At 48.2% G+C, this 15,112-nt stretch overlaps 1 protein-coding gene across 1 annotated transcript in view; it reads left to right on the forward strand.

Annotated features, from left to right (window-relative positions):
• LOC144929499 (uncharacterized) overlaps positions 1–14,078 on the forward strand; it is a 44,227-nt gene extending 30,149 nt beyond the window's left edge. Inside the window, exon 2 of the mRNA XM_078849056.1 lies at positions 13,587–14,078. The gene's annotated coding sequence lies outside the window, so the exon portion shown is untranslated. The remainder of the gene's footprint in view (positions 1–13,586) is intronic.
• Positions 14,079–15,112: the final 1,034 nt, after the last annotated feature.

Consider the following 15,112-nt stretch of genomic DNA (forward strand, 5'->3'; position numbering starts at 1 on the left):
GAGTTGAATGGGGAGAGATAGGCACCTTAGACTGTGATCCACCAAAGCCAGCATGCTAGGCAGGAAGCCATTTAAGCTAGCCAATCGGAGCTACTGATGAGAGGGTTGTGTCCTCCGCCCTGCCCCTTCCTCAGAGATAGGGCTGCAGGTAGGTGCCTCTCTCTGCTTGCAATCCACAGCCGGGAACCCTCTCCTGGTCAGGAGGCTTAGGCACCTAATGAGTTAGGCACCTGCTTCATTCCATACCAAACACCTACAGGAGATGGTGCTACTGCTGTCCACCTTATAACTTTGAGCTCAGCGGTGAGAGCACTCCCCCGGGATGTCAGAGAGCTGGGTTCAACTAAAGAGTCATTGGAGGAGAGGGACTGGACTCTGAGTAGCACACCTCCCAGGTACGTGACCTAACAACCCGGCTATGAAGTCATTCTTTGACTTCATGAAAGCTCGGTGTGCATTAGCAAACTGTCCCACCTCACGGCTTAGCCGCACCGGGGAATGTGGAGCACGCTCAAACACAGCTAGTCTTGTACATTTCTATCCCTTCACCCACTGCTAGAATATACAGAGCAAAGGACAGCTCTACCTCATATAAATGAGCATCATCAACTCAAAAAGATCACTTACCAGGGGCTCTTCTCTCCTGCATCATGTGCACCAGAGATAGACTGCTAGGACTGGCTAGACCCCTCTCGAGTGGAGAGTTCCTGACTTGCCAAGCCCACCTGATGACCCTGCTGTACGTTCCACATTGTCCTCCAACTTGACCTCCTTGACCACGACTTCATCCTTAGGGTTGATTTCCACTGTCCGCTGTCTCCAGTCCCTTTGAAGTATCCATGGGGGTCTTGGCAGTGGAGGTGGGGTCACCGCCGAGGATGGCATCCAGCTCCTTATAGAAGCGGCATGCCTTCAGTGCGGCACCAGTGATAGTTTGCCAAGCTTGCCTTCTGGTATGACTGCCTCTGCACCTTTATCTTTGCCTGCACTGATGTGTGTCTCAGTTATAGCCTTTATCCAATGTGCAATGGGAAATCTGACTGTAGGTATCAAAATTCCTATGGCTGAAGAGGAGCTGGGACTGCTCAGCCTCCTCTCCCCACAGTGCCAGCAACTCAGGTGTGCTCCGAGCGGGAGAGCATTTGCTACGTGGAGACACCATGGTCAGCTGAGAAGTTGCAATGTGAGCTGTCCATGCCAAGCCAACAGGAAGTGGAATTTCAAAAATTCCCATGCCTTTAAAGGAGGAGGCGAAGATGCCTGTGTATACAGCAAAGGACAGCTCTCCCTCATATAAACGAGCTGCACCAACTCAAAAAGTTCTTTTACCAGAGGTCTCCTCTCCTGCACCATGCGCACCAGAGATGGACTACTGGGATGCCTGTGTACCTGTGCGGTACCAGGGCAGTGGAGTTCAAACTGCTGGCCAGAGCGGTCAGGATTGGGCAGTGTGGAACACCTCCTGGAGGCCGTTTACAATGACATAACTAAGTGCAGTGTCTACACTGACACTTCATAGACATATAGCTTTGCCGCAAAAAGCTCTATGCCTCTTGTTGGGTTGGTTTTATGTTGTTGGCAAAGCAGGAGTGTTTTGTCGGCAGAAGGAGTGCTGTAGTATGTGCACGTCCACTGTTTTGAAAGCTGACTTTTGTAGACAAAACTTTATAGTGTAGACAAGGCCTAAGCTGTGGGTCTACTTAGAAAAGTGACGGTAAAAATGGTATTGTGGGGTCCGATGCTCTTTAGGATTCATATATCTTCACTGTCACTTAATGCTTCCAAGTAAAAAGAGATTTTTCTAATTTCCAGCCCTGCAGATTCCCCCTGGGCTCTTTCTTCCTCACTCACCATCACCAATAATAAGATTCCACCAAACAAATTCAGCCCTCAGCAATGGTCCCCACACCCCTCACGGCACAATGGCGCAGACATGTTAGTCTTACTGGGACACGGAGCACACTAGCTCTGCCAGGGAACCTGCACAAGTAGATTGCCCAGCTTCTGCATGAGACCGTTGATGAGATCACTGAGGCTGATTACCGTGATGTGAGAGAGCACATCAATGCCCTATTCCGCATCTAGGTATGCATACAGCCCTAACCCTTCTTTCTGCAACCCTCCTCGCCCCAAGAGCCTACACTGAACAACTACCTTCCCAAAATAAAAGCTGCTTACCAGGCACCTCCTCTGCTGTTTGTTCTTCCCCAAGCACCATCTGCTGTAACTGGCTACCTTCCTCCTGTCTTGAGAACAGCTCCTGGCTGCATGCATCTAGGGATGCTGGGCCATCCTCTGGATCTGGGCCCCCCCCGTCCTCAGTATCCTCGTTCCCACTTTCCTCCTCCTGCCTTGTTGAACTCTGGGCTGCTGCAGCCTCTGAGGTGTCCATGGTAGTTCTCGGAGTGGAGGTGTACTACCATGGACGATTTTTGTAGAAATGGCAGCACCGGAATGGCTGTTTGCCTCGCGGGCTTTGTGGTAGGCATTCTGCAGCTCCTTCACTTTAATCCTGCACTGCAGTGCATTCCAGTCATGGCCCCTTTCCATTATGGCCCTTGATATCTGCCCATAGGTATTGTAATTCCTATGTCTGCAGCGCAGCTGGGACTGGACAGCTTCTTCCCCCCAAACACTGATGAGGTCCAGCACCCCGCCATTGCTCCATACTGGGGATTGCCTGGCAGGTGGAGGCGTGGTCACCTGGAAAGATGCGCTGAGAGCACTCCACGCCTGGCTGAGCAAACAGGAAGGGGAATTTCAAAATTCCCAGGGAATTTAAAGGGAGGGTCTGACGGTTGGTCACCTGAGGGCAGAGTTCAAAGTGATGACCAGAGTGGCTAGAACAGGCATTGTGGGACACTTTTGGAGGCCGATCAGACATTGGCATTAATAGACCAGGGTGTCCACACTGGTGTGGCGCCACTCCAGTTGGGGCACAGCAAGCTTTATTCTTGTGGAGGTGGATTACCAGGGCGCTCCAGCCACGGAGTCCGGGTACCCTACATGCCTTGCCAGTGTGGACGCCTCAGGAGTTAGAGCGCCCAGGGCTGATTTAATGTGCTCTAACTTGCAAGTGTAGCCAAGGCCTAAGGAATGTGGATAATCTACAGTGACAGGAGAGCCCCTCCCATTGGCGCAGGTAGCGTCTACACTGAAGCATTAGAAGCAGTGCAGCTGTGCCCCATAGCAGTTTAAGTGTAAACATATCCATAGCCTTAGGGCATGTCTACATTACAAAGTTAAGTCAATGTAAGGCAGCTTATGTCGACCTAATTATGCAAGCATACACACTAGAGTGTTCCTCCTGCCGCTGTAACTTGCTCACTGTGCTCACCTAGAAATCGACAAGAGGCATAGGGCTTAGGTCGCCATAGTTCAGGCAATGCAGTGTCTGTATAGACACTATGTTACTTGCATTGCCTGTTGGCTGTCAGAGTGGCTGACAGCAGTCGCCATGACATTGACAAGAATGTCAAATTGACTGCTGGCAGGGCCCCTGTTTTGAATTTGAGTGGTGTGTGTTCCAGCTGCAGTGCTGACATAGAATCATAGAATATCAGGGTTGGAAGGGACCTCAGGAGGTCATCTAGTCCCACCCCCTGCTCAAAGCAGGACCAATCCCCAATTTTTGCCCCAGATCCCTAAATGGCCCCCTCAAGGATTGAACTCACAACCCTGGGTTTAGCAGGCCAATGCTCAAACCACTGAGCAATCCCTCCCCCCATCTAGTGTCTTGCAGCCTAGCGCTGAGCCCTGGCTCTGGGTTCCCCGCAAAGCCCTCAGCTGGAGTCCGGCTGCTGCCTGAGCTCTCAGCTCCCAGCTCTGCATGGAGCTCCCTCCTGTGGGGAGCCGAGATCCTGCATGGTAGAGAGCCAAGCTGAGAGCCGAGCTGAAAGCCTGGGATCTCAGCCCCCCACACTGCCCCTCTTCAGCAAGTGCTCCTGGTGAGGATGTGCACTACCGACAGAAGGAGGGCAGTGTGGACAGGAAAAGCTGCAATAATTACTGCGATGGCTGTAAGTCAACCTAATAGAGATTGACTTAATTGTGTAGTGTAGCTATGGCCTCAGTAAAATCAGCAGGTTGACTGGGAGCTCAGACAGAAAGTAGATCTGTAGGGGCACAGAGGTGCTATTTTTACTACCACTTTTTAGACGAGAAACCCATATGTAATCTCAGAGTAACTCCCCTCTTCCCACACCCTGCCACTTTCACACCCACATCAGATGAAGAGATGGAGAGGGTAGGATACTTCCAGCCTATCTGTGGCCAGAAGCAGAGGAAGGCACTAAAATCTAGTCAGAAAACCAGTCTCCTTCTGGTGAGACACAGACTCTGCAGTCCAGTATGGTTTGGATACAGGAAGAAGGTTAGTGTGAGTGGAATTTCAGATGTTATGCAGCCTGCAACTATGTTTTGCTTGCCAGCTTTGAATGCCCATTCCTTATCCAGCCTGGGAGTGTCGGGCCCTATTCGTATTCTCCTGACTGAAGACAGAGAGATGCAGCAGGACATACCTTGCCTCAAGGAAAATGTGAGCTGAAGTGGTTCCCTGTCTCCTCAGCCTTTCCACCCCTGCTTTTGTCACACTGCAAAAAAAAGAGGAACTGAAACAAGCACATAATGTGTCATACAAAGCAGAGAACTTCAGAGGCTGTGGGCTTTACGTGATTGGGGGAGGGGTAGCTCTCCAGAAAGAGTGTTCAGATACATGCTCCCCATCCTGTCCCATCTCCTTCCTCTCTGTAACGTGTGCACTTTGATTCATCAACTCTACCCTCACTCATGCTCTCTTTCATACCCAAATCATCCTCTTATGTCTAATCTTTGTACCTTCCCTGACCCTCTCCTACCTCCCCCTCACTGATAACCCCCCTACCCCAAGCTCCTTATGAACCTGACAAACAACCAGATATCCCCGCCCACCTGAAACAAGCCCTGTTCTTCTTCCCCCAGAGCCACTCTCTGATATTCCCTCCTTAGCAAGCCCTCATGATCCTCTTTCCCTCACTCCATTAAATCCCTGACTGTTATTTTCTCCTTCTTGCAGACTCCTTCTCTGTGACTCAGTAAATCTCAATTCCCCTTTTACCACAAGAAAGAAAGAAAGAAAGAAAGAAAGAAAGAAAGAAAGAAAGAAAGAAAGAAAGAAAGAAAGAAAGAAAGAAAAAAAAATCTGCCCCTACTCAGAAGCATTATTATTTGTATTAAGTGTTTTGTGGGATCTCCTACAGGCTCCAATCAGGACTGCTGGACATTGAACCAAAATAGAATAACACAGGGGTCTTTAACAGTGGGAAGGACTGAGAGAAGGAAAAGGGAGAAAAACAACATCTTGTGGGGAAGGAATATAAATATAGGAGCATTGCCAGCAGATTGAGGGAAGTGATTATCTCCCTCTATTCGGCACTGGTGAGAACACATCTGGAGTACTGTGTCCAGTTTTGAGCCCCCCCCGTAGAAAGGATGTGGACAAATTGGAGGGAGTCCAGTGGAAGGCAACGAAAATGATTAGGGGGCTGGGGCACTTGACTTATGAGGAGAGGCTCGGGGAACTGGGCTTATTTAGTCTGCAGAAGAGAAGAGTGAGGGGAGATTTGATAGCAGCCTTCAACTAGCTGAAGGGGGGTTCCAAAGAGGATGGAGCTCAGCTGTTCTCAGTGGTGGCAGATGACAGAACAAGGAGCAATGGTCTCAAGTTGCAGTGGGGGAGGTCTAGGTTGAATATTAGGAAACACTATTTCACTAGGAGGGTGGTGAAGCACCGGAATGGGTTACCTAGGGAGGTGGTGGAATCTCCATCCTTAGAGGTTTTTAAGGCCCGGCTTGACAAAGCCCTGGCTGGGTTGATTTAGTTGGGGTTGGTGCTACTTTGAGCAGGGGGTTGGACTAGATGACCTCCTGAGGTCTCTTCCAACCCTAATCTTCTATGATTCTATTTAGATAGCAAGCTTTGTGAAGAGCGGTTTGTAGGAGTCAGGGCAAGGCACATGACCCAGCGAAGATGCTCATCTATCAGGTGATTGTGGTGTTTTCATTAATGATATTCATGGTAGAAAACCCAGATTCACAGAGGTAATTTGATCCAAACATCGTTAAAAGGTAGATGGCCAGATTCTGGCTATTCTGAAACTGGTCACCATATTGAGTCCAGAAGTCACAAAGTCCCACTTCTCTGAATTTTGCCTTCAAGACATTTTCGGTGGCGTTTTAGAGACAATCCACTATCTCAATTTGGGCAGCCAAAGACCATGACACACATTGTTGAGGACTGCAAAATGATTCAACTTCCTGGAGATCTTTGTGCCTTGAACATCGCTGATAAGAACACTGTGGCTTGGCTTGACTGAATTGCATATGCTAAATAAATAAATAAGACATCTGAGTTGTGGAGCCTTACAACTTCTAATTGAAAGGCACCTTGATCAATTGAATGTTCTTTGTCTCAGAAGGGCAAGGTCCATCAGCAGAGAGAGACAACAAACATATCATGAACAAATAAAAACAAATCCTTTGGAAGTTGAAAATTCTCAAATCGCATTTTAAAATTTTTGATCAGATTGCTTAGGAATTCTTTCATTGTTTTCATCGAAGTTTCATCTGTACCAACAATACACAATGTGGGAAAGTGCAACATCTTTCCTGTTAAGTCTGTTGGAAAGATTACAAGATTTCTCTGAAAGACACACTTTTCCAAACAGATCCCCAACACTGCTTGCACGGCCTTGGAGCCACAAGTTGAGGGAATTCAAATAATCATAATATTGTACAGAAAAGTTACCTGTGACCTAGAAGGACATCAGACATAAATTCCAGAAACATGCAAGCCTTGTTGGTCTTGTGGTTTGAAAGAAATTCTATTATTTCTTTTTGAAGCACACAAAACCTCTCTAACACATGCCCCCTACTTAACCAGCGAACGTCATTTCATATTCTCTGTGTATATATAAAGCCTGCTGCAGTTTCCACGATATGCATCTGAAGAAGTGAGCTGTAGCTCACGAAAGCTTATGCTCTAATAAATTGGTTAGTCTCTAAGGTGCCACAAGTCCTCCTTTTCTTTGTGCTGCAACAGGTATTCGGCTGAAGCGTCTGGTAAAAGAGCTTTAAAAAGACGATGTTGAAAGCTAGAAGTTGAGCGCATGTAGTTCACTAATCTCATCACAATGTCCGCTGGGTTTTTTTTCAATTTTTCCCCATGGGTGCTCCAGCCCAGAGCAGCCACGGAGTCGGAGCCTATGCACTGTAGTATTTCTAGTGTAAACTAGCCCTAAGTAACATAATGTAACTTTTGTTATCTTAAGATGTTTGAATTCCTCATAAAGCTTTTCCCTTTCTTTGAAAAAAGCCCTTATGTACCTACAAAAGGTGATCAGTTGTTTCTTCCACCTTACAGAGTGTACATAGCCCATCTTTGTGTCTATTTACTCGAATAACACATTTGGTTAAGCCACAACAGCCAGTTAATACTCTACACAAAAGCTCTTCATTAGTCCTGTCCAGGCCCTGCAGTTATCCTCCACTGTAGGGCACAATTAAAAAAAAAAAACTTCTTCCTCTTTTTCATTAATCCAGATTTTTTGTCATTCCTCTTTTAAGTTTTTCTGTACTAGGCTTTTTAAATCCCTGTTTACTCAAGTATTTCTGTCAGTCTTCCCATTTCTTGCAGGTTTTTAGTAGCTTTATCTGCCATTTTGTTTCCTGTTAGATCTGCTAGGATCTAAGCTAATGCTACATGTACCCCCATCTGTACTAACTCTGTTATTAAAAATATAATTTAATTGATTAAAGCACTTCTACGTACTGACACTTTTCCCTGGAGGGGAACCAGGGCCTAATGGCAGATGAAACTCAGAGGAGGAGGAGCTGGGCTAGGAGTATAAAACTAGGAAGTGAGAGCAAGAAGAGTGTATATATATATATATATAATATCCTCTTCTTGCTCTCACTTCCTAGTTTTATACTCCTAGCCCAGCTCCTCCTCCATCTGAGTTTCATCTGCCATTAGGACCTGGTTCCCCTCCAGGTGCAGCCTCTTAGGCCTTTGTCTACACTACACAGTTTTGTTGGCAAAAGTCAGCTTTCCCCGATAAAACAGTGGAGGTCATAGGTGCCCACTCCATGGGTGCTCCAGCAGGGGCAGAAAGAGGCAGAGGGAGGAGGCAGGGGTGGGGAGAGGCAGTGTTGAGTCTTGAGGTAAGGGGTAGAGTGATGGTGGGACCTGGAGTGGAGTCGGGGTCAAGCACCCCCCAGGAACTGGGGAAATCAATGCCTGTGGTGGAGGTGTATACACTACAATGCTCCTCCCACCGGCAAAACTGTCCTGTTTTGCTGACAAAATAAAATCATCTCAACAAGAGGTGTAGAGCTTTTTGCGGCTAAATTATATCGACAAAGTGTCAGTGTAGACAGCACGCTTGGTTATGTCACTGTAAATGGCCTCCAGGAGATGTCCCACAATGCCCATCCTGACTGCTCTGGTCAGCAGTTTGAACTGCACTGCCCTGCACCCAAGTACACAGGCTTCTGCCCCTCCCTTTTTAAGGCCCAGAAATTTTTGAAATTCCACTTCCTGTTTGTTCAGCCAGGAGAGCTCACATTGCGTCTTCCTAGCTGACCATGGTGGCTCCCCACAGCAAATGCACTCCCACTTGGATCACAGCTGAATTGTTGGATCTGCTGAGTATATGGAGAGAGGAGGCTGTGCAGTCCCAGCTGCACTCCAGGTGTAGGAATTTTGATACCTACAGGCATATTTCTCGTGGCTTGAGTGATAAGGGCTATGAACAGGACATGGTGCAGTGCCGAGCGAAGACCAAGGAGGGGAGACAGGCATACCAGAAGGCAAGGGAGGCAAATTGTCGCTCTGATGCTGTGCCAAAGACCTGCCACTTCTATAAGGAGCTGGATGCCATCCTCGGCGGTGACCCCACCTCCACTGCCGAGACCCCCATGGATACTTCAGCGGGACTGGAGACAGTGGACAGCGGAAATCAACCCTGAGGATGAAGTCATGGACAAGGAGGTCACGTTGGTGGATGATGTGGAGAACATGGCAGGGTTGTCAGGTGGCATGGAAAGTCAGGACATCTTTTCCACTCCAGAGAGGTCTACCCAGTGCCAGCAGTCTGTCTCTGGTGTGCATGATGCAGGAGAGGAGAGCCCTGGTAAGTGATCTTTTTGAGTTGATGCTGCTCGGTTATATGATGTAGAGATGTTCTTTGCTCTGTGTATTCTAGCAGTGGGTGAAGGGATAGAAATATACAAGACTAGCTGTGTTTGAGCTTGGCAACATGTGACCTCCAGAAGAGGTAAGCGGAATGTCCGGGTTCCAGTAACACAGACACAGGTAACTAACCGCTTTCATGTTCTCTCCACAGGTATCGTTGCGGAGAGTGAACCAGATGATATGTCTGGGGCGAGAAAGCAGAAGGAGACTCCGCTGGTTGGAAGGCATGAGATGCGCTGTCCTGAGGTTGGGGATTCCACGACCACCACTCCCAAGAGGAGAAGGCGGGTGGTGGTGGTCGGGGACTCTCTCCTCCGGGGGACTGAGTCATCTATCTGCCGCCCTGACCGGGAAAACCGAGAAGTCTGCTGCTTGCCAGGGGCTAAGATTCGCGATGTGATGGAGAGACTACCGAGACTCATCAAGCCCTCGGATCGCTACCCCTTCCTGCTTCTCCACGTGGGCACCAATGATACTGCCAAGAATGACCTTGAGCGGATCACTGCGGACTATGTGGCTCTAGGAAGAAGGATAAAGGAGTTGGAGGCGCAAGTGGTGTTCTCGTCCATCCTCCCCGTGGAAGGAAAAGGCCTAGGTAGGGAGCGTCGAATCGTGGAAGTCAACGAATGGCTACGCAGGTGGTGTCGGAGAGAAGGCTTTGGATTCTTTGACCATGGGATGGTGTTCCATGAAGGAGGAGTGCTGGGCAGAGACGGGCTCCATCTTACGAAGAGAGGGAAGAGCATCTTTGCCAGCAGGCTGGCTAACCTAGTGAGGAGGGCTTTAAACTAGGTTCACCGGGGGAAGGAGACCAAAGCCCTGAGGTAAGTGGGAAAGCGGGATACCGGGAGGAAGCACAGGCAGGAATGTCTGTGAGGGGAGGGCTCCTGCCTCATACTGGGAATGAGGGGCGATCAACAGGTTATCTCAAGTGCTTATATACAAATGCACAAAGCCTTGGAAACAAGCAGGGAGAACTGGAGGTCCTGGTGATGTCAAGGAACTATGACGTGATCGGAATAACAGAGACTTGGTGGGATAACTCACATGACTGGAGTACTGTCATGGATGGTTATAAACTGTTCAGGAAGGACAGGCAGGGCAGAAAAGGTGGGGGAGTAGCACTGTATGTAAGGGAGCAGTATGACTGCTCAGAGCTCCGGTACGAAACTGCAGAAAAACCTGAGTGTCTCTGGATTAAGTTTAGAAGTGTGTGCAACAAGAGTGATGTAGTGGTGGGAGTCTGCTATAGACCACCGGACCAGGGGGATGAGGTGGATGAGGCTTTCTTCCGGGAGCTCACGGAAGCTACTAGATCGCATGCCCTGATTCTCATGGGTGACTTTAATTTTCCTGATATCTGCTGGGAGAGCAATACAGCGGTGCATAGACAATCCAGGAAGTTTTTGGAAAGCGTAGGGGACAATTTCCTGGCGCAAGTGCTAGAGGAGCCAACTAGGGGGGGCGCTTTTCTTGACCTGCTGCTCACAAACCGGGTAGAATTAGTGGGGGAAGCAAAAGTGGATGGGAATCTGGGAGGCAGTGACCATGAGTTGGTTGAGTTCAGGATCCTGACGCAGGGAAGAAAGGTAAGCAGCAGGATACGGACCCTGGACTTCAGGAAAGCAGACTTCGACTCCCTCAGGGAACGGATGGCCAGGATCCCCTGGGGGACTAACTTGAAGGGGAAAGGAGTCCAGAAGAGCTGGCTGTATTTCAAGGAATCCCTGTTGAGGTTACAGGGACAAACCATCCCGATGAGTCGAAAGAATAGTAAATATGGCAGGCGACCAGCTTGGCTTAATGGTGAAATCCTAGCGGATCTTAAACATAAAAAAGAAGCTTACAGGAAGTAGAAGGTTGGACATATGACCAGGGAAGAGTATAAAAATATTGCTCGGGCATGTAGGAATGTTATCAGGAGGGCCAAATCGCACCTGGAGCTGCAGCTAGCCAGAGATGTCAAGAGTAACAAGAAGGGTTTCTTCAGGTATGTTGGCAACAAGAAGAAAGCCAAGGAATGTGTGGGCCCCTTACTGAATGAGGGAGGCAACCTAGTGACAGAGGATGTGGAAAAAGCTAATGTACTCAATGCTTTTTTTGCCTCTGTTTTCACTAACAAGGTCAGCTCCCAGACCGCTGCGCTGGGCATCACAAAATGGGGAAGAGATGGCCAGCCCTCTGTGGAGATAGAGGCGGTTAGGGACTATTTAGAAAAGCTGGACGTGCACAAGTCCATGGGGCCGGACGAGTTGCATCCGAGAGTGCTGAAGGAATTGGCGGCTGTGATTGCAGAGCCACTGGCCATTATCTTTGAAAACTCGTGGCAAACCGGGGAAGTCCCGGATGACTGGAAAAAGGCTAATGTAGTGCCAATCTTTAAAAAAGGGAAGAAGGAAGATCCTGGGAACTACAGGCCAGTCAGCCTCACCTCAGTCCCTGGAAAAATCATGGAGCAGGTCCTCAAAGAATCAATCCTGAAGCACTTGCATGAGAGGAAAGTGATCAGGAACAGCCAGCATGGATTCACCAAGGGAAGGTCATGCCTGACTAATCTAATCACCTTTTATGATGAGATTACTGGTTCTCTGGATGAAGGGAAAGCAGTGGATGTATTGTTTCTTGACTTTAGCAAAGCTTTTGACACGGTCTCCCACAGTATTCTTGTCAGCAAGTTAAAGAAGTATGGGCTGGATGAATGCACTATAAGGTGGGTAGAAAGCTGGCTAGATTGTCGGGCTCAACGGGTAGTGATCAATGGCTCCATGTCTAGTTGGCAGCCGGTATCAAGTGGAGTGCCCCAAGGGTCGGTCCTGGGGCCGGTTTTGTTCAATATCTTCATAAATGATCTGGAGGATGGTGTGGATTGCACTCTCAGCAAATTTGCAGATGATACTAAACTGGGAGGAGTGGTAGATACGCTGGAGGGGAGGGATAGGATACAGAAGGACCTAGACCAATTGGAAGATTGGGCCAAAAGGAATCTGATGAGGTTCAATAAGGATAAGTGCAGGGTCCTGCACTTAGGACGGAAGAACCCAATGCACAGCTACAGACTAGGGACCGAATGGCTAGGCAGCAGTTCTGCGGAAAAGGACCTAGGGGTGACAGTGGACGAGAAGCTGGATATGAGTCAGCAGTGTGCCCTTGTTGCCAAGAAGGCCAATGGCATTTTGGGATGTATAAGTAGGGGCATAGCGAGCAGATCGAGGGACGTGATCGTTCCCCTCTATTCGACATTGGTGAGGCCTCATCTGGAGTACTGTGTCCAGTTTTGGGCCCCACACTTCAAGAAGGATGTGGATAAATTGGAGAGAGTCCAGCGAAGGGCAACAAAAATGATTAGGGGACTGGAACACATGAGTTATGAGGAGAGGCTGAGGGAGCTGGGATTGTTTAGCCTGCAGAAGAGAAGAATGAGGGGGGATTTGATAGCTGCTTTCAACTACCTGAAAGGGGGTTCCAAAGAGGATGGCTCTAGACTGTTCTCAATGGTAGCAGATGACAGAACGAGGAGTAATGGTCTCAAGTTGCAGTGGGGGAGGTTTAGATTGGATATTCGGAAAAACTTTTTCACTAAGAGGGTGGTGAAACACTGGAATGCGTTACCTAGGGAGGTGGTAGAATCTCCTTCCTTAGAGGTTTTTAAGGTCAGGCTTGACAAAGCCCTGGCTGGGATGATTTAACTGGGAATTGGTCCTGCTTTGAGCAGGGGGTTGGACTAGATGACCTTCTGGGGTCCCTTCCAACCCTGATATTCTATGATTCTATGATTCTATGAGTGTGCTCCACATTCCCCGGTGCAGCTAAGCAATGCGGTGGAACAGTGTGTTGATGCACCCTGGGATTTCATGAGAATCCTCCAAAGAAATCTCTAGGAAATTTTCCTGGAGGTACTTGCCAATCCTCTGCCAAAGGGCTGCTTTGTTCCCTTTCCCACACAGATCAGCAATCTTTTGTGCAGGGACCAAAGCAGCACACAGGTGAGCAGCAAAGGGACTGGGTCTGAACCCACACATGTGCAGTAGATGAACCCTTGCTCACTCTCAGGAGTGAGATATCAGCTTCAACGACCCCTGCGTGTAGAAAATGGTAGCAGAATTTACAATATTGTCCATAGTCGCCTTCATTGATCCCCTGAAAACATCACCTACACCCTTGCCCCATCTCGAATGCCCACCCTCCACCCAGGCTGAACTCACCATGTTTAGGGTGTTCACCTAGATGTGTGCTTGCCAAGGGTCAGTGAGAAAGTGATTGGTATGTTACAAGGGGTGTATTTTACTATAATGATTGAATGCTATGCATGAACTAACAATCATGCTTCTGTGTATTGTTTCTTGTGCTTCTGCAGGTGTGGCCTGCAGGGGAACCCCTTACCCACCGGTGGAGTGCCTCTGCCAGATAAGGAAGTGACCAAGGCATAGCAAGGAGGACGTGTTCCGAGAGGTGTTTCAATCCTCAGAGGCTGAGAAAAGAGAATGCAGTGAGTGGAGAGAAAAGGAAAGACAGGACAGAAAGGAGAGTGAGGAGCACATGCTAAAGGGCCATGAGCGGATGATAAAAATGATGGAGGAGCAAACAGAGAAGTTGAAGTCTCTAATCACGCTGCAGTCAGAACACATGCTTGCTCACCCACCCCCACAGCACCGATGCAGAACTGCTTTCTGTGCCCTCCGCAAACTCCTCCCACACATTCCTTGCAACTTCCCAGCACATCTTGGTACCCTGTTCACTTCACCTCTTTGGACAGCTTCCAAAATAACTGAACTTACACACAACTATGAGAGCCTACACTGCCCTGAACTCTTATCTCCCTTCACACGAAGCCTTTTGTGTGTGTTAATTGGTGTTTAATAAAAACAAACTCTCTGAAAGAGAACCAATCTTTGTTAGTGTCCTAAACATAGTGATTGATGCTGGTAGTAATACATAGATGCAGTTCAATCATTTGCTTAGTACAAATCCCACTCATGAATCAACACAATTTTTAGGTAAAACAAGATAACTGAAGTTAATGAAGCATGGCAGATTGCTGTATAGAAATACATATTACTGGTGCTCATTGTCAAAATGTTGCCTCAAAGCCTCCCTGATTCTAATAGCTCCCTGTTGTGCCCCTCTAATAGCCCTGGTATCTGGCTGTTCAAAATCAGTTACCAGGCTATCTGCCTCAACACTCCACCCCTGGGAAAACTTTTCCCCCTTAGTTTTACAAATTTTATGGAGCATGCAGGAGGGTGCTATGACCAAGGGAATATTTTTCTCATTTAGGTCTAACCTGCCATAAAGGCAGCATCAGCACGCTTTTAATCTGCCAAAGGCACATTCAACTATCATTCTGCACCTGCTCAGCCTATTGTTGAAGCACTCCTTGCTGCTGTCCAGGTTTCCTGTGTAAGGCTTCATGGGCCATGGGAGTAAGGGCTATGCTGGGTCTCCCAGGATCACTATGGGCATTTCAACATCCCCACTGGAATCTTCTGATCTGGAAAGAAAGTTCCTACTGCAGCTTTCTATACAGGCCAGTCTAGCAAAGTTATCAATTTAAGCTCCCACGCTTTTCTTTTGAAAGCGCTGTGCAGGTTTCCCTTGAGGACGAGAACTGATACATCAGATGTAGAGTGATCGCTTTGTGAAAAGTGTTCACCCACAGCTGATAGGGTGTTTTTGTCTTTTATCATTTTGCTGTGTGAGTTCATTTGAGAGCTTAGTGATTGTCTGGTTTCACCCACATAGTTGTTATTGGGGCATTTAGTGCACTGGATAAGGTACACCACATGCTGTCATAGGCACATGTAGGACCCATGGATCTTGAAAGGTATGTTGTGGGGGGTGTTGGTCTTTGTAGGAGTGGAGATATGTCTGCAGGTTTTGCAT

This window comes from Lepidochelys kempii, chromosome 1, assembly GCF_965140285.1.
Source record: "Lepidochelys kempii isolate rLepKem1 chromosome 1, rLepKem1.hap1, whole genome shotgun sequence".
Taxonomy (NCBI): domain Eukaryota; kingdom Metazoa; phylum Chordata; order Testudines; family Cheloniidae; genus Lepidochelys; species Lepidochelys kempii.